Source organism: Ochotona curzoniae, unplaced genomic scaffold, assembly GCF_017591425.1.
Source record: "Ochotona curzoniae isolate NIBS_2020 unplaced genomic scaffold, NIBS_Ocur_1.0 contig_1071, whole genome shotgun sequence".
Classification (NCBI taxonomy): Eukaryota; Metazoa; Chordata; class Mammalia; order Lagomorpha; family Ochotonidae; genus Ochotona; species Ochotona curzoniae.
This window is the reverse complement of record NW_024464939.1, coordinates 8,580,296-8,606,881: the sequence shown is the minus strand read 5'-3', so window position 1 is coordinate 8,606,881 and position 26,586 is coordinate 8,580,296. Positions and strand designations below refer to the sequence as shown.

At 38.6% G+C, this 26,586-nt stretch overlaps 1 protein-coding gene across 15 annotated transcripts in view; it reads left to right on the top strand.

The window, feature by feature from the left end:
* RALYL (RALY RNA binding protein like) overlaps nucleotides 1–26,586 on the top strand; it is a 632,446-nt gene that overhangs the window by 66,789 nt on the left and 539,071 nt on the right. For 6 of the 15 annotated variants that reach the window (XM_040993906.1, XM_040993930.1, XM_040993841.1 and 3 more), the window contains 2 exons: nucleotides 4,485–4,488; nucleotides 10,185–10,194. The exons of the other annotated variants lie outside the window; for them this stretch is intronic. The gene's annotated coding sequence lies outside the window, so the exon portion shown is untranslated. The remainder of the gene's footprint in view (nucleotides 1–4,484; nucleotides 4,489–10,184; nucleotides 10,195–26,586) is intronic. 15 annotated transcript variants of the gene reach the window in all.

The following is a 26,586-nucleotide window of genomic DNA, read 5'->3' as shown; positions in this document are numbered from 1 at the left end:
AATGAATCAGATGATGGAAAACTCTCTCTTTTTCTTTGTCCTTCTCTGTAACTTTTTCCTTTTCAAGGAAAAAAGTGAAATAGAATGGAAAAAGACAGATTAAGATGGAAAATATTAACCATGTAAGGATAAACTAAGGAGTAGATACTGTTTCGTGACAGCTTTGTTCAAATTTTGTACATTTTTGTATAGTCAGTGTAAAATATTCCTCTAGCTTCAGGCTATGGTCAAATCAATTGGAAACAATCTATTATCAAATAACTTTTAAAAACAGTGTTAAACTTCATTCTTTAACTGAGTTCAGTGTCTCAGATTTTGATGAACCAAAGCTTGTTTTAAAGATGAGTTATTATAAATCAGAAAAATGTAAGATGTGTTGTCCAAAATTTTTAAGTTAAGTACTCCCCTCCTTTATTGGAACTTTATCTTTAGTGTTAAAGTGCTAGAGACTTTCCTGTTGATTCACTTGTAATTTTTCAGTACAAATAAGCATGAGGTAATTTTCAGCCATTTTTAAAACTTTTTGACAGGTAAGTTTTGTTTTGTAGGAGTAAGTGTTTTTCTTAACAAAACAAAATTCATACCATTAAGAAATGTGGTCTCCTGATTGTTAATGAGACTCTGACAATACAGTTTCAAAATGAGATGAAGAAATTTTCAAAATGATTGACTTTCTGTTCTGAGCATAATTTAAATTGTTAGTGTCTATTTAAATTTCTTCAGTTGTTATTCAAAGATTAATAACTACAATCAGTCAGTATTGAAGACTGATGTTATTTTTATTCTTAGTAACTGGCCAATCATGTACATAATAATTGCACCTTGGTTTGGTATTCTGCTAAAGCTCAAAGGATTGATTCCCTCTTCATAAAGAGAACATTTTAATTGAGGATGTAAAATAGATCCTCATGAAAAATGTGTGTGTTTTTAAAAAAACGATTGCTGGATTTGAGCATCTGTACTCCAGAGAGACAGGGAGAGAAAGAGGAAACGCCTTTCATCTGCTGCTCACGTGCACAGGTGGCAGCTACTGGCTAAAGCAGGCAACCAGGAGCCAGGATCTTCTTCCTGGTCTACCACACTGGAGGACCAAAGCACTTGGGCCATTGGCCGGCAGTTGGATTGCAATTGGAACAGCCAGGACATGAACCAGTGCTCATAAAAATGCTGCCACTACAGGACATGCTGAGATCCACTGTGCCACAAAGCTGTGTCCATTAAGTACATTGTTGAAATTAGTGTATCAACACACACATATATACACACATGTACATATGAAATACATATTTGCATATGTGTGTACATATGTGTATGTATATGAATGTAGGAGTATATATAATTCTTAAGAAAATATCATTTGTGGTTGACTGAAGGGATTATTGAGCCAAATAGCATGGTAAAGACTGTAGAATTGTCCACTGTGTAGTTAGAGAAAGGAATCACAGTGATATTCAGTTATTTCGGCAAAGGTTGTAACAGAAGTTGCCTGGAGCTGCGTGGAAATGAAAAGATGAGTGTGCTTTCTGCTGGGAACGTTGCTTCAACAGAACTGCTGTCATGAGTTGAATCTGCACGTGAATCTTTCCTAACTTTGCATTTCTCTTTCTAAAGATAAAGAATCATTTGCACTTTTTTTTTTTGTTAGGGGAGATAGAATACTGGTCCTCTAATATTATTTATTCCCTCATGATCACTACCTATCACATACAAAAAAGAATTTGCAGATATGACTCAGGATGTGGCATTGAGATCAACAAATTGTCCTGGGCCCTCCAGTTGATCCAGAGTAGTCACACAGATCCTTTCAACGCAAAGGACCTTTTTGACTGTGTTCAGAAAAAGATGCCTTGATAAAGGAAGAAAGATTCAAATTGTGGAAAACATTTTATCTGTCATTACTAATTTTGAAGGTGGAGTGATGGGCTCGGAAACGTGGAATACTGGTGACCTTTAAAAACTGTGACTAACTCGCAGCTGGCAGACAGGAAAACATAGGGATCTCATTCATATACTCTGATGGCATTAAATTCTGCCAATTATCTGATAGAGCAAAGAAAGGTATCCTCCTCTGGAATAGGAACATGCCATGGGATATTTGGGTTCTAGCCAGTGAAGGCTTAAGTCAGTTTTTTGCTTTGTAGATGTGCTGAAGAGCACATTGGCTTTGTTCACTCCCTTAAGGTGGTATTAAGTCGTAGCACAGATCCTAATACTTTAAAGTATTCTTCCAAAACTAGTTTTTAATTTTTTGTGTGTGTCTTTTCAGAACTGGGGTTTTGACCCACTTGTACCTGACCCACAAGTTAGCTAATGATACACAAACTCTAGGTTAAACAATGATATACAGACTCTACCCTAGATCAAAACTTGGCCAACCAAATCATCACTGTCTTAGTCTGAACTTTGTGTTTAAAAGATCATGAGATAAGCCAGCACTGGATGCAATAAAGATGATACTAGGAGCGACCAGAGGGCAGTAGTGAGCAAGGAGTTAAAATGCAACCAGGCATGCGGAAGGAACAACCACTTTCAAGTCCCAGGTCCTATTTCACTCCTCATAGCTTCCTCTATCCAACTTGTCCTTTTAGATAATTTAAGGGAGTTTTCTTCACTTAAGGCATGTGTACTTACAGCATGAATATTCCCTTTATTAAAGCCAGTTTAAATGACTTACTGCAGGGCCCGGCGCGGTGGCACATGTGGTTAAGGTCCTCGCCTTGCACGCCTGGGATCCCATATGGGCGCCAGTTCTATCCCAGCAGCTCCGCTTCCCTTCCAGCTCCCTGCCTGTGGCCCGGGAAAGCAGTCAAGGACGGCCCAAAGCTTTGGGACCCTGCACCCGCGTGGGAGACCCGGAAGAGGCTCCTGGCTTCGGATTGGCATAGTATCGGCCGTTGTGGCTCATTTGGGGAGTGAATCATCGGACGGAAGATCTTCCTCTCTGTCTCTCCTCTCTGTATATCTGCCTTTCCAATAAAAACATAGCAAAAATAAAATCTTTTAAAAAAAAAATGACTTACTGCAGAGAATTCAGAGAGATGAAACTGAGTCAAAGATTAGGAGGAGTCAGAAAGATGGAAAAATAGTAAAAAAAAAAGGTCTTATGCTTATGATTTCATTTGTGGAAACACGTGCATAAAATTCTATTTAGAAATGGGTAACTAGGAATAATGAAAGCAAGGGAGTTAATGTGAAATGCTAAATGAGTTTCCATTCTCTGTGTTCAACAGTATCTTAGATTTGGGCTCATCAGTGGTTTTATTATTGTGTGCTTCAAATAGCTGATAATTATTTGATTTGTTGTAATGAGTACCACCATTGCCATAGTTATTTCGTCTTGTTATCTATCACTACCACTCACAGCCTTCTACAAGCGAAAGATTTTTATCACACTAGGAATATTGCAATCTTGAGTAGTTGTAGTTCTTACATGCTTCCTTTTTTTTTCCCCTTTCCCTACAGTCCTAAGCCTGGTCTGATCACATGCTCATTTTCCAACAATCTGAGCCAGCTTTCTCATATCTTTTCTGTCTAGTCTCTTCTAGACACAATCCTACAATGATCTTTTCAAATTCCTCTTACTGCTTCCTGAGTGAAAAACTTTAAATGATTCTATGACATTTATAGGCCCCTCCGTAGTATAGCTTTCAAGGTATTCTACAGGCTAGTTTCCACTTCCATTTATTATGCCTCATATCCCATTATGTTCCTACAGAAATCATCTTAACCAGCCAACTTGGCTCATTTAGAATCCCCTAAATATACTTCTTGGTGTTTTGCCAGTGTAATTTTTGTCGGACTCATTCCTCTCACCTTCAAAGTACTTACTCCCTGGCACACTTTTTCTATTCAAACCAAGTCCCTTTTTGTTCAGTGTCTTTCAAATCAGACAATGCTTTGCTTCTGGAATAGACTGTGCTCCTGTTCTCTGAGTCACAATGAAAAGGAAACTTCAGAGTTCCAAGAGAATATGATCAATGAGATCACATTTTCTTTATTCCCTATCTAATATGATGTCAGTTAATGTTTGGATTTTTCCAGTGTTGTATTCGTCTGTAGTCCTGCAACTACCAGGTTATTCTAGACTGGGTCAGACAGTCCAGGCCATCAGCTAAACAGGGTCAGACAGTCCAGGCCATCAGCTGGCAAGAGGCGTTTTGACCTGTTGTTTTGATTGCTTTTCCTGGATAGAGGTAGAGTGTTCCTGGTGAAACCAAATTGCAATCTCTGTACGTAAATGCCAGTCCCTTCAATCGATGGGGGAAACAAATGGCAACCCATCTCCCTGATCAGCATTCAGGGGCTTAAACAGAGAGTATAAACACAGAACTATAAGCAGCAGATGGGCTCATTATTCACTCTCAGAGCAGATCTGCAGGAATCTTCGAAGAAAGAATGATGTCATCTTACTGAGGGGTCTTGATAAAGCATAATGATCTTAACCTGTTCTGCCCATTTTATATAAGACTTTTTAAAAATCACAGATATGTAATTTTTAGAAATGATTACTAATTTTCCTGTGACTCTCCCAAAATATTCACTGTGTATTTCAAGCATTTGACCCTTCATGTGTGTGACACACTGGTTTCTGACCATCTGACCTGTTGTACATGGATGAGAAACCATGAAGGACTTGATGATCTCACCGTTTACTCTTCATCAGATTACATAGTGAGTTTAAAATAAAGCTTACTCTTGTTTTAATTCTGTAATAAATTATGAGTTTCTCTAAGTAGCCACTGCTCTTTATTTAAAAGTTTTTTCTTGAATGCACACAGGTGCCCAGCACCAGATTTGCCCAGATAGTGTTGGGAATTTATTATGAGTTCAAAGTTTAGGCTCAAGAATTGAGAGCCATTTTTTGTGTGTGTGTGTGTGAGGATTTATATAAATCCCATTGCTGCAATTCACATCTGAACAGAGAGAATTCCAAGAACTCTAACTGCACTAAAATGAATATCAGACAGTCTAGGCCATTCCATTCTTGATTTTAATTTTGCTAAATACTTACTTAACACAATTATCATTGTTTTTGAGTATCAGAATCGCTGCACTTTTTTCAGCTCATTAGCAACATGAATGCTAATCAGAATTGTTTCAAGTGAGGAGGGTAGGAAATCTGCTTGGAGGATCCTTGAGAATAACTGAAACAGTCTGTGGCAGCTATGAACTATAGGACTAATCCTGTGTGACATGGAACTCTCAAAAGTAGGTTATATCTTTTTTTGGAAAGCGCTTCAGTAACCTGAGACTCTAAGACAAGGTTAGACACTGTGTGAGATTCTTTGTACAGTTGCAGGACTAAAACAGTGACACCATTTCATGGATTTATAGGGGTGTTAGCTGCCCTATTCCCTTCACAGACATACCTGCACACTTCTACATTGTAATCACTTCCATACAAGGTATTCCTCTTAACATGTGTAAAGTGCAAGTTCAGATACTAAGAAAATGACCACAGTAAATTTGATCTAAAGAGAAGTAACTCCAATAAAACGGAATAGAGAATATAACGTAAATAAGATAAATAACAATATGAGTTATTCTATAGTGCCCTGTGTTATTCTGTAGGTTATTTCCTAGTTTAGTTAGTCTCACTCAGCCATAGGTGTATCTTCCTTACAAGTTAAGAGAGAAAAACTAAATTAAGGAAGAGTAACTGAAGCACAATACAGACTAGCCATGATCTTCAGTGCTAAATTGAAGTAAAAAGGAAGTCCTTTGCTGTTTCATGTCTTCATGAATGTTCTTTAATTGCTTTGGCATGTGAAGGAGAGGGAAGCACAGTGTTTAGCAGGGAGGAAGGAAAGAGTTTAAAGGTTATGCAATAATCTTACTAGCACACAAGAATAAATGAAGACTTTCTAAAAAGTTAACATTCACATTTCTAAATACTATAAATCTGTAAATCTAAATACATTAATCCAGAAGATGAAGAATCTGGAAGTTAATACTTAGTCTATGAGCTGCTGGTGTTGCTTTCATTGGTGATGATTGTGAGTTTATAACTCATTTTGCCTCTAAATGCCTCAGCAATTTTAGGAGCACAATTGCTTATTGTATGTTATGGGCATGATAAAATTAATAGGGTCAAGAATGACCATCACATAATGGAATAAAAATTATGTTGATGGATACAGATAAATTAGAAACTAATTAATTTGAAATTTGGGGGCTTGTGGGCACTTAGGCCATGCCACACTGACTGCTTCAGTAAGCAGCTGCATTGTTCAGCTCAAGTCTTTTGGGGACTGATCGACAGGTGGGCTGGGAGAGACGTGTCTCGTGTCATGAATACAGATGGCATCAGGAATACTACTTCTACTTTTTACAGTTATATCTTGTGAAATATTTTGTTTGTTTTCCAATTCGAATCAACTTTTTGGACTTTCAGTTTTTTATGTCGCAATTTGGTTGTCTAATTTAAGTTCTCTAGCATTTTCATGCTGTCCACTGCTTAATTAAGGAAAGTACTATTCTTAGATTAATAATAGATTAATAGTTCATACTTATTAGCAGTGACTGAGTAATGCCAAAGTGACTTCACTAGTATGTATTAATACCCAATAGTTTTGAATATTATTTTTATAAATGGCCAACTAAATGTTTGTGTTCCAATACTGTATTTGTGCTCAATATGTTTTTCAAAATGCTTACTTTATTTGAAACACATCTAAAGAGAATGAAAAAAAGAACTCTACCATTTGCTGGTTCACTCTCCAGGAAAGAGCAGGTCTTTGCTAAGCTTAAGCCTAGAGTTGAGAACTGAAGTTAGGTTTCCCATTTGGGTGGCAGGTATCCACTTAAGCCATCACTTTTGTCAGCTCTGCTAAACAGTAAAAAGAAACCACAATGTGTCAGGACTGGACATGTCCAAAGATTCTGATAATGGGATGTGGGGTCTCAGGTCACAATTTGACTACTGAGCCAAACATCCATTCATATTGTCAATGCATTTAGTTGCTTTTATAAATATACTCGGAATTTTTTAAATTTGTGTGAAGGTTACAGTTACAGATTAAGAGGAAGGAAAGGGAAAGCAAGAGAGATCTTCCATTCCTTGGTTCATTCCCCAGATGGCAGTGATGGTGAGCCAGGCTGAATCTGCATCCGTATGGGGTATTGAGTATCACAAGTGTTGGCTTTACGCGCTAGCCACAATACTGGTCCCTTACACACACTATTTATTTTTATTGGAATTAGAGATTAGAACATTTCCATGGATTTTTAAAATTTCTATAGCTGGGAATGTAAGTTATTAAGCAATTCTAACTTAATTTTTATTGTCAGAATTTAAGAGCTGAAACTGAAAGTGAATTCATTGATTTAGATCTAGGGATCAAATCCACAGGAAGCACACATCAATGCAGTCTTAACGAAAAGAACTAGATTCTTTGTCAGAATATGACAACAACATTTAGTTAGGGTCAATATCTGTGCCCCCCCCATTACAGCTTGTCTTAATTCATTTCTTTAAAAACGATTTCCTCATTTACAGAGATGAGATGACAGAGTAAGAGAAAATAATTTTACATGTGCTATTTACTTCTTTGAGAACCACAACATACAACTGAAAATCAATTTATTGTATAACCCAGCTGTTCCAGATCCTGGGAATATATATAGAGGCAGCAAAATCTGCATATGAGAAAGTAACCTGCAAACTTATATTTATAGCAACACAGTCCACAGTAGCGAAGACATAGAAGCAACCCAGATGCCTTTTGAAAGAGGAAAGGTACAAAAGCTGTGGTATATCTTCTCCATGAAATACTACTTAGCCACTGAAAGGAACAAAATTCTACCATTTGCAATAAAATGATTCCAATTGGAGACTGTTATGCCTAATGAAATAAGTCAATCTCATAAAAAAATCATATGACCTCTCTGATATAAGAAAATATTCATGCAACATACAAAACAAATAAATATGTAGGAAAACATGTATAAACATGTATTCTCATAGATGAACTGCATGTTGGTTGGAGACTAGCATTCCTGGAAATGAAGATACATTGCAGTATGTGTCACTGCTATTAAATAAAAGCACTGCCAATGAAACTGTTAAATATACCTTGACAATGTGATACTAGAGTTTCTACCATTGCATATAGACACAATACCATGATACACCTAACTACTAAAATGTAGGACTTGTGACTGTTGCTGAAAGAGTAGACTATTGTAATAATATGTGAAGAAACACTGTAGTGAGAGAATGGAAAGAGATAATTGGAAGTGGAGGGGTAATCCCTATAACTACAAAACTATATCATGAAAAACAATAATGATAATAAAAAGAAATGTTAATTTAAAATATCCTTAACATTGCTAGTTCTTAGAAATACTTCAATTCAATCCATATTGAAATATGACAGCCAACTCATGAGAATAGCCAAAAGCAAATACCAAGTGTTGGTTAACATGCAGAGAACTTGGACCCTCGAGCAAGTTGGCGACTGTGTAAATCTTGCAGCCACTTTGGAGAACAGTTTTGTTAAATTCTGGCAAATTGGCCTGATGAGCTTATTCCAATGTGTGTAATAACATACAAAAAGAAATTTTAGCACAAATACTTCTCTATAAGTGGAATGAAATCCAGTGGCCAGAAACTTGTGACTGGATAAGCAAATGTGCTCTATCAATAAAATGGAATAATACCTATCCAATGATAAATACATTGATCCATGCCAAAGCATGAAAGAATGTCAGTAATACTTCAGGAAACAGATGTGCGTTGCCTGAGGCTTAGCGTGGATGAGGGTGGGACATGAATTTAGATCTGAGTAAGTCAATTTTAGCAGTTGTTAATTTAAAAACTGTGCTGTCTTTGACTGGGAGCTGCCTCGGCAGGGCTGGGTTAGGCTGTAACTCCCACCAGTGTGAGCTGGAACTGGGAGTGGTGCCTGGCCCAGCCAGGCTACAGCACTTACTGGCAAATGCCATGGTGAGTTGGGCCATGCCTGAAAGGGCCGCAGTGCCCAACCAGCACACTCAAGACCTCTCGGTAAGGAATTAACACAGTAGGGAGGCTGCATAGGGCTTCCCTGCTGGACTGCTACTCCCGCTAGTGTGTGAGAGCTGGAATTAGGGGCAGACCAGGCTTCTCAGGGCTACAGCACCTGTTGGCCTCATGTGAGCTGGATCAGGGGAAAGCCATACTGTTCATATTGGTTCATGCATAAGCAGAGTGGGTGTGGATTGGTTGGGCTTTCTCACAGCATCAGCTGGTAGAGGTGGGCAGAGGGGCGAATTGTGTCAAGTTTAACTATAGAACCACCTGGAGAGTCATGTGCCAGGAGTGGGAGTGGCCCAGTAGGGAAGTAGTGGGCACCTCCCTCTTTGGTTGCCACTCTGACTGCTGAGCATAAGAACCAGGACTGGGGCAAGCATGACTAGACAGAGAGCAGTACCTGCTAGCATGTGTGCGGACTAGATAGTGGGGCTGATTGTATTGAACTAGGCTTCAATGTCCATTGACATGTATGAAAGTTGAATGAGATGTGGGACAAACTGGACTAGTCTGTTGTACATATTGGCAATCATGGGAAGCAGGGAAAGGGGCAGGCCTGGGAATTATTTGGAGTCACCCCAACTAAACTAAAGCTCCCACTGGTTTACGTGGCCAACTGTGTGATATGTGGGACCAGGCTGGGCAACACCCATTGGTTTGCATAGAGGACATTGCTGGAGATAGAACTGACCAGCAATCTCAAACACCAGTGAGTGAGTAAGCAGATTGGGGTGACAAACTGTGCCAGACCCTGTATCAGCAAGCACACACAAGAATCAGGTCTGGGAACGCCTCAAATGAGATTTGTTTGGGGATCCCCAAGTTGAATCCCTGGACACAGAACTTCAACCGTGAAGAGAATTGCAGAGTCCATGATCTGACTGTGGAATGCTTGTGTCAGAGCTGGGCATTCTCAGTGGCTCAGATGGAGCATGGAGGATATGACAGTCCTTTGGAACCCACAGAGGACACCTGGTATCAGAAAAGACGACAGAGGACAACACAAATCAATCATCTACCGCAGCCAAGAGTTGGCAGTAAATATCTGAGCAAATGGAGACTCTAAGGTGGACTATGTCAGCCAGTGGATTCAGGAGACATTTCATCATGCTTGAAGTGGCGCGATTGGCAGCAATTCAGAGCTGTTGAACGATCGTAACCATTTGAGCAGAGCCCTTGGAGCAGGCCCCACACAGGGGACCCTGGGATGGTTAGGAGGCTGGATATGGCTTTTCTCCTTCTCTCCCCTTCTCCCAGATGCAAGAAGGAAAAAAGAGAATGTGATAACAATGGTCTTATCCACTTTCCTGTAGCCCTTGACCTTTTGCACCTTAATCTAGTAAACATTATCGACAAAATAAAAATAAAGAGGAGAAAAAACCCTGTGCTGTCATGTTTCCATAACTGTATGCATGTGTCAAAACTGATTGATTACAAACAGGTGTATTTTGTGTTTTTTTGTTTGTTTAGTTTTTATTATATTTTTGACAATCTTTACATAGTTAATTAGGGTAAAAAGGTTTAAGGGCTATAGGAAAGTGGGTAAGAGTGTTATTTCCATATTGTTTCCTTCAAAAAAACAGGTGTATTTTGTGATGAGAAATTACCTAAGTGAAGCTGCTAAAAGCTATGCTCACTCCAAGTTGAGACTTTCAGGCTATTTTCTGTTTTCTTTTTTTTGTTAAGTTTTTGCTGTTACTGCATACATGCATTGATTGTGTGAAGATTGAATCAAATTTTTCAGCATTTCCATGTGTTTAAACAGGTAAAATTTTAATAATTATTCATTGTACATATGTACAGTATCCCCTGTGACATTACAGTAAATGTGTCCAGTGTGTATTCATCAAACCAGGGTGCTGAATGTTTCCTTCTCTTTGTCATTTCTTTATTACTGGAGCTATTGAGCTTCTGCTTTCTGTTTGCCCAGAAATTATACAAGAAGATTTGGTGAACCAGAGTCAGCCCACTGAGCTATGGAGCCCCAGGAAATTATTCCTTCTGCCTAACTCTGTTGGAAAGCATGTGTCTATATTTAATTAAAAGAATGATATTGAAGGCAAAAACAACCATCTGGAGGGAAGACTACCATACGACTACCTGTGGGACTTCTGAAAGTCGCATCCATTTACTGGACAAATTTACAACAGGGGACCATTTAGCTGAAAAGCTTCATTTTGTCAGCAAAAAGGAGAAATACTACTATAGTTACCCTTTAAAAAATTACCCTTACACAGCTAGTTGCTTCACAATTGGAAATAAAACTACCTAGCAAATGAGATGAAAATATTGTTTCTAAATTATAATGGGAATGTATTGACATATTTTGGGAAATAGTAATTGCAGAGCCAGTAATATTAACCTATCTAAATGGCTCTTAGGTGTCATCACCAGATAATTCCTTTGTAGGCACAGACTCAAAACAAGAAGAACGAATTGGGTAAGATTGATATTTACCAGTATCAATATACAGTAGCATGCTTCTTATTTCATACCAAGGGGGTTCTCTCATATGACCAATGATATTTATTTACATAAAAAATACAGTTATAAAATAGGTACTGAAAGATAGAAATAGCTACCTACATAGTTGCCAGGACTGACAGTTTGTTCTACAACGCAAGATAGTGTACATTTCCAAAGAAAGGACAAATGTTGGGAAGTAAAGCAAAATTGATGTTGCCATTTATATTGGTCTCATGTGTTTGAAAAGTTGGCTTGTTATTTGTCAAATATTACAGGCAATGATATTAAATTAAGTCTGGGAGCTGGCACTGTGACATAGCACACCAATCCTCTACTTGCAGGGACAGCATCCCATATGGGCACCCAGCTGCTCTACTTCTGATCCAGCTCTTTGTTTAAGACATGGAAAAGTAGTGGTGATGGCCCAATGCTTTGAGCCTTCAAATCCCTGTCAGACCCTGGAAGTTGCTCCTAGATGTAAGCTTCTGACCACTGAGCTCTGTCCATTGTGGCTGTTGGGGTGTGAGGTAGCAGATGAACAGTCTCTCTTGTCACTCCTGCTGTCTGTAATTATGACTTCCAAATGAATGAATAAATGAATGAAGGAATGGTCTACAAAAGCACAACCCAAATTGCTAACATGTCTCATTGCATTGAAAAGTGGCAAAGGTTTGTGAATTGATTAGCAGTGTTAAGTTCTACTTTCAGGGCCAGTGTAGGTCAAGCCACCATCTGCAGTGTTCAGCATTCCCAATATGGGCAATGGTTCAAATCCCAGCTGTTTTACTTTCATTCCGGGTTCCTGGTAATGTGGCTGATTGTCAAACTAAAATAGCCCAAATGTTCGGGTCCTTACAACCTGCCGGAACTGAGGGGTGAGTTCCTGGCTGCTGGCATTGGAATGGTGCAACTCCAGTCACTGAGACCATTAGAGGAGTAAAACGGGATGGCTCATCTCCCTCCTTATTTCTCTCTCCCTCTTTCTCTCCTTTTAAAAGAAATAGAATTAACTCTTTTTAAATACAACTTAGATTTCTAACATAACTTATAGTATTCATCACCTGATTTCACTTCTTTTCCAGGAATAGCCTTAGGGTAGGTGAAATATTCAATCTAGGTAGGTTTTCTAAGTTCCTAGCAAATTCTTCGTGGAAGTCTTGCATGAAATATATTAGTGAGGAGTCAATGGATGTGAGATAGTCTTTGCATTTTGATTCCATAAGGCAAAAGCTAAGCTTCCTTTGGAAAAGTAATTTTACAAAATGGTATTATTCTTCTCTAGTTTGGGTTCAGTGACATAAACATTGCTATTGCTTTCATTTTTTAAAAGTTGTAATTTAACCATGTTTTATCCTTCTATACATATTATTTCTATATGTTATACACATAGAAATCAAGAGTCCATTGGTAATATGATGGTTTTGTTTTTGTTTCCTTGCTAATAACAAGATATTCTGGAATGAAGTTGAGCTTTGAAGAGTTATTTTAGTTCTGCCATGTATTACCAGAATGAATGGGTCTTGATTCCATCACTGTCTTTGAGCCCAAATTATCATATGTTGAATTTCTTTTCTGGGAAGGTGAAATGTTATCCATATTCCAGACACTCCTGGAAATATAAGGTAGCTCAGAAAATGTTACCAAAGTCGTCTCTATTCTCATTTAACCTTACTTCACTCATTTTAAAACTGATTTTATTATTATTATCATTTTTAAGATACAGTTACATGGGCACAGGAATTTCCCCCATGACTCTTTCATACCATCCTACTATTTTACCCTCATCTTACTACAATAGTATAGTCTTTCATCAATAGTCACAGGTTAGGTCCAACATTCCTCTAAGTGTAGCAGCGCCATTGTACGGATAGATAATTGTGGAAACTCTACTTTCCAGTTATCAAAGTACTTTAACGGTTTCGTTGGGAGTCCTCCTTTTATTTGTAGTGATGCATACTGCAATGTACCTTCAGTTCCCCATATGTTAGTCTCCAGTATGCGGTCCATCTGTGAGAATATATTTATAGAATTGTTTACCTACATATCTATTTGATTTTTTGTATTTTGCATGAATGGTGCCTTATATTATATCACAGGGGACATATGACCTTTGTCTTTCATGAAATCAACTTATTTCACTGAGCACCATGGTTTCAGATTGGTATGATTTTGTTGCAAATGGTAGAATTTGATTCTTTTTAATGGCTGAGTAGTATTCCATGGATACTACCCCTTGTAGTATGTAGATATACCACAACTTGTTGATCCATTCATCTTTCAAAAGACATCTGAGTTGTTTCCGTGTCTTCACTATTACGAATTTTGCTGCAGTAAAAATATGATGGCATGACCCTTTCTTGTATGCAGATTTCAATTCCTTTGGATATTTTCCAGGTGTGTGATAGCTGGGTTATGTTGTAGAAGAACTTTCAGTTGACTGTGCACTCTCCATACTGACTTCAGTAGTGGCTGCACAAGCCTACAATCCCACCAACAGTAGAGAAGAGTGCGTTTTCCTACATATCCACAGCAGCAGGTGTTGTAAGTAGATTACTGAATGTAGCCCAATCTCCCTGGAGTTAAGTGGAACCTCACTGTGTGTGTGTGTTAAGATTTCTTTATTTTCATTGCAAAGTCAGATATACAGAGAGGAGTAGAGGCAGGAAAATCATCTTTGGATGAGTCACTCACCATGTAACTGCAGCAGCAGGTGTGAAGCCAGGAACCCTGGACCTCGGACCTCTTCCGGATCTTCCACGTGGGTGCAGGGTCCCAAGGCTTTGGGCCGTCCCCAACTGCTTTCTCAGACCACAAGAAGGGAGTTGGATGGGAAGTGGGCCACTGGGATTAGAACCAGTGCCCATATGGGATCCTGGTTCATGCAAGCAAGGATTTAGCTGCTCAGCTACCCACGCCGGGCTGTCATTGTGGCTTTTATTACTATTTCCCTAATTTTCCTATGAATATTTGCAGAGAGAACCATTAGCTAGAAAATTGTCTGCTTTTTTTTTTGAAGATTTATTTTTATTATTTATTTATTAGAAAGGCGGATATACAGAGAGGAGAGACAGAGAGGAAGATCTTCCATCCGATGATTCACTCCCCAAGTGAGCGCAACGGCCGATGCTATGCTGATCCGAAGCCAGGAGCCTCTTCCGGGTCTCCCACGCGGGTGCAGGGTCCCAAAGCTTTGGGCCGTCCTCGACTGCCTTTCCGGGCCACAGGCAGGGAGCTGGAAGCGAAATGGGGCTGCTGGGATAGAACTGGCGCCCATGTCGTTTTTTTTTTGTCTCTCTTTCTGTATGTATGTGCCTTTCAAATAAATCTTATCAAAAGAATCATTAGGTACCAGAGGAGACAAGTGCTAAATCAGGTATGATATTTAAAGTTTAAATTTGACTGATGTTACTCTGAACATTCTGCAGGTACAGGGAATAATATTATAATGATTGGAAAACAAAATCAATTAATGTGCTCCAATGAAACATAGACTTTCCCATAAAACAGTTACATTTATTAGATTTAAACTTTATGTAAAAATGAATTTTATCATATTTTCTATTCGTATCAAAGAGAGTTGACAAAGTATTTTTTTCACTCTGAGAAATAATGGTAATACTGACAGAGTGCAGGAAGCACACACTAGTCAGAGCACAAGTCTGATGTTCAGCTCTGTTCTTTCATTGTCCCTTCTACGAACCCCTTTAGTATTTGTGAGGTACTTTTAAAACAGTTTTCCAAATTATGATGTCTCTGCAGCCAAAAACAGAGAAGCCCAATGTTCTTACTAAGGCATTCATATTCAAATTTGGAAAGAAACACATTAATGAATTCAGATACAAGCTCATTTCTGGTATGGGCAAATGCTTTAACGAAAATAATAATGAATGTATTAATTATCTGTCGATTTCAGTGACTTAGAGCAGCATAGGTCTATTATTTTACAATGTGGAAGTCAAAAATCTGAAATCAATCTCTTGTTGGCTTGTGTCATTTCTGTGCATCTCAGCGACTCAGAGACGTATTTATTTTGTTCCTTTCATGTTCTAACATCCGCTGAATCCCTTTGCTAATGATGTCTTTCTTTCAGTATTCCTAATCTTTGCACCTCCATCATCGTATCTTTTACTGATGATTTTTACCTTCTTAATGGCTCACTTAATTCTTTAGAAGGCAGAGTGATAGAAAAAGAGATGAAGACAGATTTTATTTTTCCTCCCACCTGATGATTCCCTCTCGAAATGTCCACAACAGCAAAGCCAGGGGTCAAGGAATCCCATCCAGTCTTACCAAAGGGGTGACAGGAACCCAAGTGCTGGAGGCATCACTTACTGCCTCCTTTGAAAATTAAATATTTGCTTAATTTGGAAGTTAAAAGTTTCGCTGTGAGCATAAAAATAGCAAGCCTAACAGCTTGCACATGAGTGAGAAGTTACAAGCAGGTAGCTAGCCTAACATCCAGATCACATGTACTGGAAAGTTCTTAACCAACAGGATGTTAGGAGAAGTCAAAACACCTGCAGGAAATACCGAGAGGATTGTGACCCTGTAATTACTCAGCCTATGTGAAACTGGGAAAGGAACCTGTGTCCCGCGAAATAAATAGCTTCTTGTAAACCACCATGGGTGTTCTGGCCCAGCAGGCATCCATCTTGCATGATTGCTAAGAATGTCTGTTTTTTACTGCACTGCCTGTGCTTGAGCTCATCCGCTGAATGGACAAGTGAGGCTATTTCTCAGCCTCCCCAGTGGCATAGCAGGGATATCATCAAAAGCAGAGGCAGAACTGGTTCCCAGGAACTTGATATGGAATATGTGTAACCCATGTGATAGCTTAAATTGCCTACCCCCTGAGAAATGCATATATTTTAAACTGTAAAATGAATAGAATCTTCCCTACAATAATTAATTAGTCTGTTGGAAAAAAAAAAATCTAACTGGAAGAGGTAGAATTTAATTGCTGTTTCCTGAGAAACAAACATGGGGTCTAGTCATATATATATTTTTTCACTTAGGTTTATTTCCTGTGTCTGCTTTCACACTTCAGCATGTGTGAGGAACAGGTGCATTATTACAAGGATCAAGGCTGAGAAGTCCAAGGTGATAGCTATGCAGGGCTTTCATTAGCACTGAGAAGGGGTGTTAGCATGCTTCAACAGAGATTCTTTTGTGGCTGAACTCCTGGTTTATTTGATAAGTATTATTCTGTATTGAAGATTCAGTTGTGGTGGGAGATCTAAACGGAGCAATTTCCTGAAATCCCTTGGCACACTGGAATATACCGACTATTCCTGGATAACTTACATGAGCAAAAAATATTGATTTGACTATGTTAATTTGACCCTCTTAAGAATCATGTCTTAGGGCCCAGCGCGGTGGCGCAGTGGTTGAGGTCCTCGCCTTGCACGCCTGGGATCCCATATGGGCGCCAGTTCTATCCCGGCAGCCCCATTTCCCTTCCAGCTCCCTGCGTGTGGCCCGGGAAGGCAGTCGAGGACGGCCCAAAGCTTTGGGGCCCTGCACCTGCGTGGGAGACCCGGAAGAGGCTCCTGGCTTCGGATCAGCATAGCATCGGCCATTGCGCTCACTTGGGGAGTGAATCATCGGATGGAAGATCTTCCTCTCTGTCTCTCCTCTCTGTATATCCGCCTTTCCAATAAACACATAACAAAAATAAATCTTTAAAAAAAAATCATGTCTTAGAAGGCAAAGGAAGATGGCATATTTCGTGCATATTGTAATACTTTTTTCCCCTTACTAAATAAAAGGGGGTAAAACAAATGAAAAAAAAAACCATAAGACTGCAAGCTAAAACGACCTGTGCCCTTGGAGTCCACTCTTGAACTCACACTGGTGTTATCTTCCCTCGCACGATGTTGGCTTTGTTCTTCTTTCCAGAGTTGCTGTCGTCAAGGTGGAGGGAATAAATCATAAAACAATATCCGTGAAAGTTACCAAAAGCTGGTCTTCCCCAAAGGTTCATTCTCAACCTCATTTCCTTTCATCTGTACGCTAGAGAGTTTTAAGATTCCTGATGTGTTAAGAATTTGCACCACAAGGAATCATACAGTGATTTGTGCATGACTTTTTTCACATACAAAATTTGAGTTTTGTATGTGAATTTGCTGAGAGTACTCTGCCTGGTTGTTGCTGACCTGTGGCTCTTCTTCCTCACTGGACTCAGATAATTTAAATGAAAATTCATGCGCTTGCATAGTCATGTTTTCTTCTTGCTCCTCAGCATCACTCACCAGCTGCTGGAAGGAAAAAAAAAAGTAAAATCGTTCTGTGGTCTCACAAAGGAATAAATATTTCCTCTCTCTGTTTTTGTTCATGGGTGCTGTCTTTGAGGATATGGATTCTGCGGAGATAGTAGCTGCCTGTGAGTTGCACAAAATTAACTTGAGGAAGAAATTCCAACATGATCTAACAGTTAATCAAAAGAGATTACTTCCTTATTTGATTACTGAATGAACTCTACAGCTTGATATCGTTTGAGTAATGAAACGTATTCCTATGGTTTAGATCACAGGTAGTTGAATTTCTGTTATTTGCAGCCAAAGCACTCTTCCTTGTTCGTTTTCTTTATCATTGAATAAACTGGGCTCACTTGGAAGGAGACAGGTGTAGGGAAAGAGTTTATATAGTGAATTCAAAATTCCCTTAGATGTGGAAACCTCCAAGGTAATAATAATGTAATAATAATGTGATGTCACACAATTCTGACAGTCATTGAAATAAATGATACCTAGAAGTGAATATGTATTCTAGTGGGATAATAAAAGGTATTTATTATATTTGCTAAATAAAGCAGTGCTTTAGACCAGTTTTCAAAAGATTGAAAGACAAGAAAACCCTTATAAAATAATAATTAAAATTGGATACTTAGTACAAGATTCACTCTTATTGTGACATAGAAATTTAAGAAAGGCTAGTGTTGTGGTATAGTGAGTAAAACCACTGCCTGTGAAGAGGAAATCCCAGATGGGTGTCAATCCATGTTCTGGCTCTTCTATTTCTAATTCCCTATCAATGGTTTTGGAAAAGTAGTTGGGATCCTCACATTCACAGGGAAACTTGGAGGAAGCTCCTGGCGTCAGCCTGGCCCATTCCTGGCTGTTGTGGCCATTTGGAGAGGAAACCAGTGGAATGGAAGATGTCTCTATCTTGGTCTGTCTGTAACTCTGAATGTCAAATAAATAAGCACACTTTTGAAAATCAAAACTATAACGAAAGATGTAATAGGTGGAAATTTTTGACATTTTTGCAAATTAATATATCTGGATTATAATAACACATGCCTACTGAAAACATTGCCGTGAGAAACGATTATACGCAATTACAGCCACACAGTCTTCCTTACCCCAGATTTCCAGGTATGAAAATATCTTATTTAGTTATAATGTTTTCTTTCAATTTTCCATTATATGAAAGGTTGGTCTTAGAAAGTCAAGCAGTAACGCAGAAAATTGCAATGTTTGAATGATTGTTTTTTAGTTTTTAATTTAATCTGTAGTTCAGCATTAGAGAAATGTATGATGTTAGGTTATATAAAATTCATTTTTATGATTTTATAATAGTGACATTGGCATTTTGTTTAACAAGCTAGTGCATTTTCAGCTAAATAATGGAATGTTTAGAGTCAGAAATAAGTCACTTAGAAACACTTAAAGATCAGTTATGTAGATTCCAATTCAGTCTTGTTTAAAAATGTTTTTGTCACTTCATAATGGGCTTTTTCCAGTGGAACTCTGCAGGAATATAGAGCAATTTCCAATGCAAGGCCTCCTAGAATACTGGTAGTTCTTTAAACTTATCACTGTCAGACTGGGCATCCCCTAAAGGCTTTTGGATTAATGGAACTCATAAGTCATTAGGTGGAAAGAGGTACAGGTTAAAACTCATTTGGCAGAGACCCACACAGACCCTAGAATGGCACATGATGGCTAGGGCCGAGTCCTGTATCTCAATCCTGTATTTTTTCCATTACCTTAAAACATCTACTTTGAATTATATTAATTGCAGCGAAGGATATAATAACTTAGAAACCTAAAATTAGTGTCATTTCTAATGCTAGGACATGCTCAACACCACATCTGCTTGTGTATCAGTATTTAGAAGTAACAAGTAAATTCCAATTATCTGTTGAGAAACCAAGAAATATAAGGGAGGAGAGAATTGAAGACAGAACCTGGAAAAATGAGAAGACAAAATATGTATGTATGTATATAAGGTTGGAAAGCTAACGATTTATAATTTTAGTTTTCTAATGCACTAATTCAATTTTCATGATACTCAAAAGTGTGTTAACCCTAAGCATGATTCTCTGTCTTGTGCTCTTTCAAGATATACACTTTATACTGTGACCATAGGTAATATTTTAATTCTATAACACCAAAATATTTTTACTAGGGTTTGAAGGCTTAAAAGATCATTAATTATTATATTTTAAGGACTAGAAAATAAAGTCCATGAATGTTGGGATGCTGGCATTTCCATATTAGAGAACTGGCTTGAGTTCCAGCTGATCAATTTTCAGCTTCCCGATAGACATTTGGGAAGGCAGCATATGGTAGCGTAATACTCAAGCTCCTGTCACTTGTGTGGGAAACGCTTATGGAGTTTCTGGCTCCTAATTTTGACGTGGTCCTGCTCTGACTCTTGCGGGCCTATGGTGAGTGAACTCGCAAGCTGAAAGACTCACTCTTTTTCTCCCTGCCTTCATTTCCCTCTCTCACTCTGCTCTTTGAAGAAATAAATTCCTAACACACATCTTTTGAATTTAGAGCTAGTAATATCATTTCACTGAGGGCTAATTGTTAGATAATAATGATTAAGGTGATCTATACTTTGTTTCATTTATAAGGTGCTGAATTTGGGAACCAACATATTAAGATCAATGAAAAGCCAAAATTAAAGTGCATGATGTGGTCGAAAGTTAAAAATTCAGTAGATTGTGGAGGTGGGATCAATAGTGCTGCAAAAAGAGGAGTTACAATCCCAGAGAAGGCTGTTACTGAGAGCATTCCATTTGATAAAGGGCTAAAATAGGTGAGAGAATGAATTATAGGGGGTCTTGTAAGGAGTTGAACCTCAAGAATAAAAATAGTCGTGGGTGAGAGCATGTCACTCTCCCTAGGGTGTCAGGTGGAAAGGTAACTGTTGTTTTCTAATAATGTTACCAACGGATCTGTTACCACAGGATCCTGCAAAGCAAGACATACCAGTGTTTTGAAATAGAAAGAATAAGGAGATTAATCTGGCTGCAGTGTGTAAATAAAGCCCAAAGGCTGCATCTCAGTTTGAAAATCAGGCCAATGTGCACATGAAAACAGAGAGCTGAGTACTGAAGGGAACGGTGACCCCAGTGGCTTCCCAAGTTCTTTCCGTATTGGAAACATCCCAGAGCTTTAAAAACAACTGACACCAAGGCCACATCTAAAGGCATCAGGATTGCGGAAAGCATTCATTGAAAGCATCTGTCACACTATCATTGCTGATCTTCTCTTCTGCAGCTGTTATCTGTTTAGACTGGCAGGACCTCATTTTTCAGTGGCTTAGCTTGTTATATAAATAGTTGCTTATTGCCACATTCATCAATTACATAGAATTCGGCATCCTTGAAGGATTTGTAATGGCTGCTTGGGTTCCCTTTTCAGTTGTATATTGTGGTTCTATTGTATTTGGTTGTTATGCTTGAAACCTTAACTAGTTAACAAAATGTTGACACTTCCCCCGGGATTAGTTTCATGATATTTTCATTTTACATTTTCCTTGTTTCTCTGTTTAAACACATGTGTGCCGATTTGGAAAAGGTAAATGCTATGAAGTATTTTGTTTGTTTTAGACTATTTATACTTTATTTAAGTAATTAATATTGAATAAAATCTTTTGTTGAGCCAACACATTGGCTCAGTTGGCTAATCCTCCACCCCTAAGTGCCACATCCAAAATGTGTACCAGTTGGTGTCCCAGCTACTTCACTTCCAGTCCAGCTCCACGCTTGTGGTCTGGGAAAGCAGAGGAGGATGGCCCAAAAGCTTTGAGACCCTGCGCCTATGTGAAAGATCAGGAGGAAATTCTTGCCTCCTGGGTTTGGATGAGCTAAGCTCTGCCTGCTGCAGCCATTTGAGTAGTGAACCAGAGACAGAAAATCTTCCTCTCTGTCCTAAGATCAGCCTTTCCAATAAAAACAAATAATAAAACTCTTTTAAAAACCCTTTTACTAGCACAAATAGTGCATTTGTTGATACAATACTACACATCTTTTATTGATGTCACAACAATCATTGCAGTGGTCAGAACTGAACAAAGGAGACGATCTAGAAGTGATGGTAATCTGAGAGAGCCCAGAATGCAGTCTGAAAGCTTTGCTGAAGGATGCACGGAAGAGCTCTTCTGTGCTGGCATGAGAGGGAAAACTGGCATCTTCAGTGTTGCCTGTACCCAAAGGAAAAGTAAAATTTTTTCTCTTGTCTTCCTGATAGGAGATGACTGGTTTCATATTTTGAAGTAAGACTCCAGCAGCAATTAGAAATCTAACCTCCCAGAGGAATTGTTGGTTTGTGAAAAAGATAGACCTTTGGTCCTTGATAAAATTGTTCTTGGGTTGTGAGGCTATCAAGAGGTTTTCCAAATGATTTGCATGCTAAAGTGCAGTACAGGAGATCTACCGTGGCAGCATTCCTGCGGAAGATGCTCTAACAATGGTCTAGAAGCAAGGGGAAGCCAGTCACATGCAGAACGTTAGAACCCTTGCAGTCAATGTACATTTCTCATGATGTCCTTAAGACGAGTTGCAGGTTGTCAGACAAATGCAAGGATGTGTTAAAAACAGTCGACTGATGTTGGAAAATTACCTCCAGAATGTTTTAAAATTTAATTTTCATTACAAGAATATGAGGGTTTCCATTTCCCTTGTCTACCAACATGGTTTTGGAAAGAAGGACCCTTCCCAGCTTTTATCATTATTTGGACAAATTTGCAAATGAAGAATGGACTGTTGTGCTTTCAGTAACAGATGAGACTAAACTAACAATGTACATATTATTGCTCTGAAGTTCTTTTTTGGGAATTGCCATTTTATGAAGTTTTATTTTTTTTCCCTAGGCATTTTTCTTTTGCAATATTTTTCTTATTTTTAAAGAAAATTGCAGTGGTATCCTATGGAGAAAAGCTAGAACCCTTCCCACTGAGATCTGGAACAAGACAAGGGTGCCCGCTATCACCACTGCTATTCAACATAGTCCTAGAGGTACTTGCAGAGGCCATAAGACAAGAAAAAGAAATCAAAGGCATACGTATAGGAAACGAAGAAGTCAAGCTTTCACTATATGCAGATGACATAATCCTATACATAGAAAAACCAGGAGACTCAATACAGAAACTGCTAGAACTTATACGAGAGTTTGGCAGAGTGGCAGGGTACAAAATTAACGAACGAAAATCAACAGCCATAGTGTACGCAAATAACACCAAGATGGAAGAAGATCTAACCAACAGGATACCATTCAAAACAACAGAGAGAAGTATGAAGTATTTGGGAATAAATCTAACCAAAAGCGTAGGAGACCTATTCGAAGAAAACTACAAACTATTTAAAAAGGAAATTGAACAAAACCTCAAAAGATGGAATAACATCCCGTGCTCCTGGATAGGCAAAATCAATATCATTAAAATGTCTATACTACCACAAGCAATATACATTTTCAACGCAATTCCAATCAAATTGCCCAAAACATTCTTCACGGAACTGGATACAATGATTCAAAAGTTCATCTGGAAACACAAAAAACCACGAATAGCTAGAACCATCCTGAAAAATAAGAGGTTAGCAGGGGGAATCACAATCCCGGACCTCTGGACATATTATAGAGCAGTGGCTATCAAAACAGCCTGGTACTGGCACAAAGACAGAAAGGAAGATCAATGGAATAGAATAGAAGCACCAAAAGGGAACCCACACAAATACAGCCAATTAATCTTTGACAAAAAGACCAATGATAGCTCAAGCAAGTGGGAAGGCCTCTTTAGTAAATGTTGTTGGGACAACTGGCTGATAGCCTGTAGAAACAAAAGGATAGACCCACATCTATCACCATACACTAAGATCCAATCTACATGGATAAAAGACCTAAATCTACATCCAGAAACCTTCAAACTCTTACAAGAAAATGTAGGAAATACACTGCAAGACCTAGGAGTAGGTTCCGACTTTCTAAGAAGGACACCAAAAGCAATAGCAGTTGAGAACAGAATAAACAAATGGGACCTCATCAAACTAAGAAGCTTCTGTACAGCAAGGGAAACAATCAACAAAGTAAAAAAGCAACCCACAGAGTGGGAGAAGATCTTTGCACACGATATAGGCGATAGGGGGCTAATTTCCAGGATATACAAAGAACTTCAAAACAACCAAAAAACCAAAACAAACAAGCCACTCAAGAAATGGGCAAGGGAAATGGGCAAACATTTCACAAAGGAACAAGTCCAAATGGCAAACAAACATATGAAAAAATGTTCCAGCTCCCTAGCAATAAGGGAAATCCAAATTAAAACATCGATGAGGTACCACCTAACACCAGTAAGATTGGCCCACATAAACAAGAACACCAACGACGCTTGCTGGCGAGGATGCGGGGAAAAGGGAACCCTACTCCACTGCTGGTGGAGCTGCAAATTGGTACAGCCTTTATGGAAATCAGTCTGGAGAACACTCAAACAACTCGGAATCTGCATGCCATATGACCCAGCAATAGCACTCCTAGGAATATATCCAAAACACCTGTTTTACGACAAACCAACATGCATCCCTATGTTCATTGCAGCACAATCAGTAATTGCAAAAACATGGAAGCAACCGAAATGCCCATCAGCAGAAGATTGGATAAGAAAGCTTTGGTTCATCTACTCCATGGAATACTACTCAGCTATTAAAAAAAACAAATTGCAGTTCTTTGTGGCTAAATGGGCACAACTGGAAACTATAATGCTAAGGGAAATGAGTGAATCCCAAAAGATTAGATACCACATGTTTGCCTTGATTTAACCTGTAATTTTTGTTTGGTTGTTTGTTATTTTTTGAACCTGTCATTGATACTGTCTCAACCCAGATGTTTCGAAGAATGGAACTCGCATTATTCTTAACATATTGTTTACCCATTACTATGTCAATTAATTCCATAATGTTGTATATTGATACTGAGGCCTTGTTGGGGCTTTTAACTGACCGGATCTTTACTCTGTTAGACCTATCTTCAGACCATAGAAGGTCTCCCCAAGAGACCACTGAACTTATCTGGACAATAAGACGCTGAACTTTATGCTAGGCATGTGTTTTCAAGCAATGAATCTCAACTGAACTTGAACTATGGTTATGCAACAAGGTGGAGGAATCCACCATGGGGGGAGGGGTATGGGGAGGGGTGGGGGGAATCCCCAGCGCCTATAAAACTGTACTACATAATACAGTGTAAGCAACAATAAAAAAAAAAAAAAATCAAAAAAAAAAAAAAAAAGCAAAGGAAACTCAAAAAAAAAAAAAAAACCCTTTTACTAGCACAAATAGTGCATTTGTTGATACAATACTACACATCTTTTATTGATGTCACAACAATCATTGCAGTGGTCAGAACTGAACAAAGGAGACGATCTAGAAGTGATGGTAATCTGAGAGAGCCCAGAATGCAGTCTGAAAGCTTTGCTGAAGGATGCACGGAAGAGCTCTTCTGTGCTGGCATGAGAGGGAAAACTGGCATCTTCAGTGTTGCCTGTACCCAAAGGAAAAGTAAAATTTTTTCTCTTGTCTTCCTGATAGGAGATGACTGGTTTCATATTTTGAAGTAAGACTCCAGCAGCAATTAGAAATCTAACCTCCCAGAGGAATTGTTGGTTTGTGAAAAAGATAGACCTTTGGTCCTTGATAAAATTGTTCTTGGGTTGTGAGGCTATCAAGAGGTTTTCCAAATGATTTGCATGCTAAAGTGCAGTACAGGAGATCTACCGTGGCAGCATTCCTGCGGAAGATGCTCTAACAATGGTCTAGAAGCAAGGGGAAGCCAGTCACATGCAGAACGTTAGAACCCTTGCAGTCAATGTACATTTCTCATGATGTCCTTAAGACGAGTTGCAGGTTGTCAGACAAATGCAAGGATGTGTTAAAAACAGTCGACTGATGTTGGAAAATTACCTCCAGAATGTTTTAAAATTTAATTTTCATTACAAGAATATGAGGGTTTCCATTTCCCTTGTCTACCAACATGGTTTTGGAAAGAAGGACCCTTCCCAGCTTTTATCATTATTTGGACAAATTTGCAAATGAAGAATGGACTGTTGTGCTTTCAGTAACAGATGAGACTAAACTAACAATGTACATATTATTGCTCTGAAGTTCTTTTTTGGGAATTGCCATTTTATGAAGTTTTATTTTTTTTCCCTAGGCATTTTTCTTTTGCAATATTTTTCTTATTTTTAAAGAAAATTGCAGTGGTATCCTATGTAAGTGTCAGTAGTTCAGAAATGGGAGAAAATCTGTCAAATACAGCAAGAGTTAATAAGACCTAGGTGCTTGCTTCTACACAAGAAACTTCACATCTCCATTTCCGCCAGGTTGCTTCCATGGTTGAATAAGAACAAGAGGCATAAGAGATTGCATCTAATATGAGGATTTTTTCTTATAATTGTGGCTTCAGGCTAAAGAATCGCTGCATCTTGGCTTTCTTAATATATTAGACATGAATACCTTATAGTACAGTGATGGTCACTGCTTGTTGGAGGAAGGGAAAAATACGGTACACATTTTCCAGGACACATCCAACTGCAGCCGTAACAGTGATGGAGGTAGCACTTCCTCATGTAGCTGCCCACCTGCTCCCCACCTACAGCCACCTGCCCGCAGTCACCCCTATTCACAGGGTTTGACTTGCTATGTTGAGTTATCTTGACTAACTCTTCAATAGCCACTCCTACGTCAGGCTTTGATCTTTTATTAAGGTTCCTATATTTAGATGTGAATTAAATTTGGAAAGCTTTAATTTTCCTTAGAATAGCCATATATCTTTGTAGAAAAGTAATATATTGAATATATGATTTCCATATCTTCCAAATCA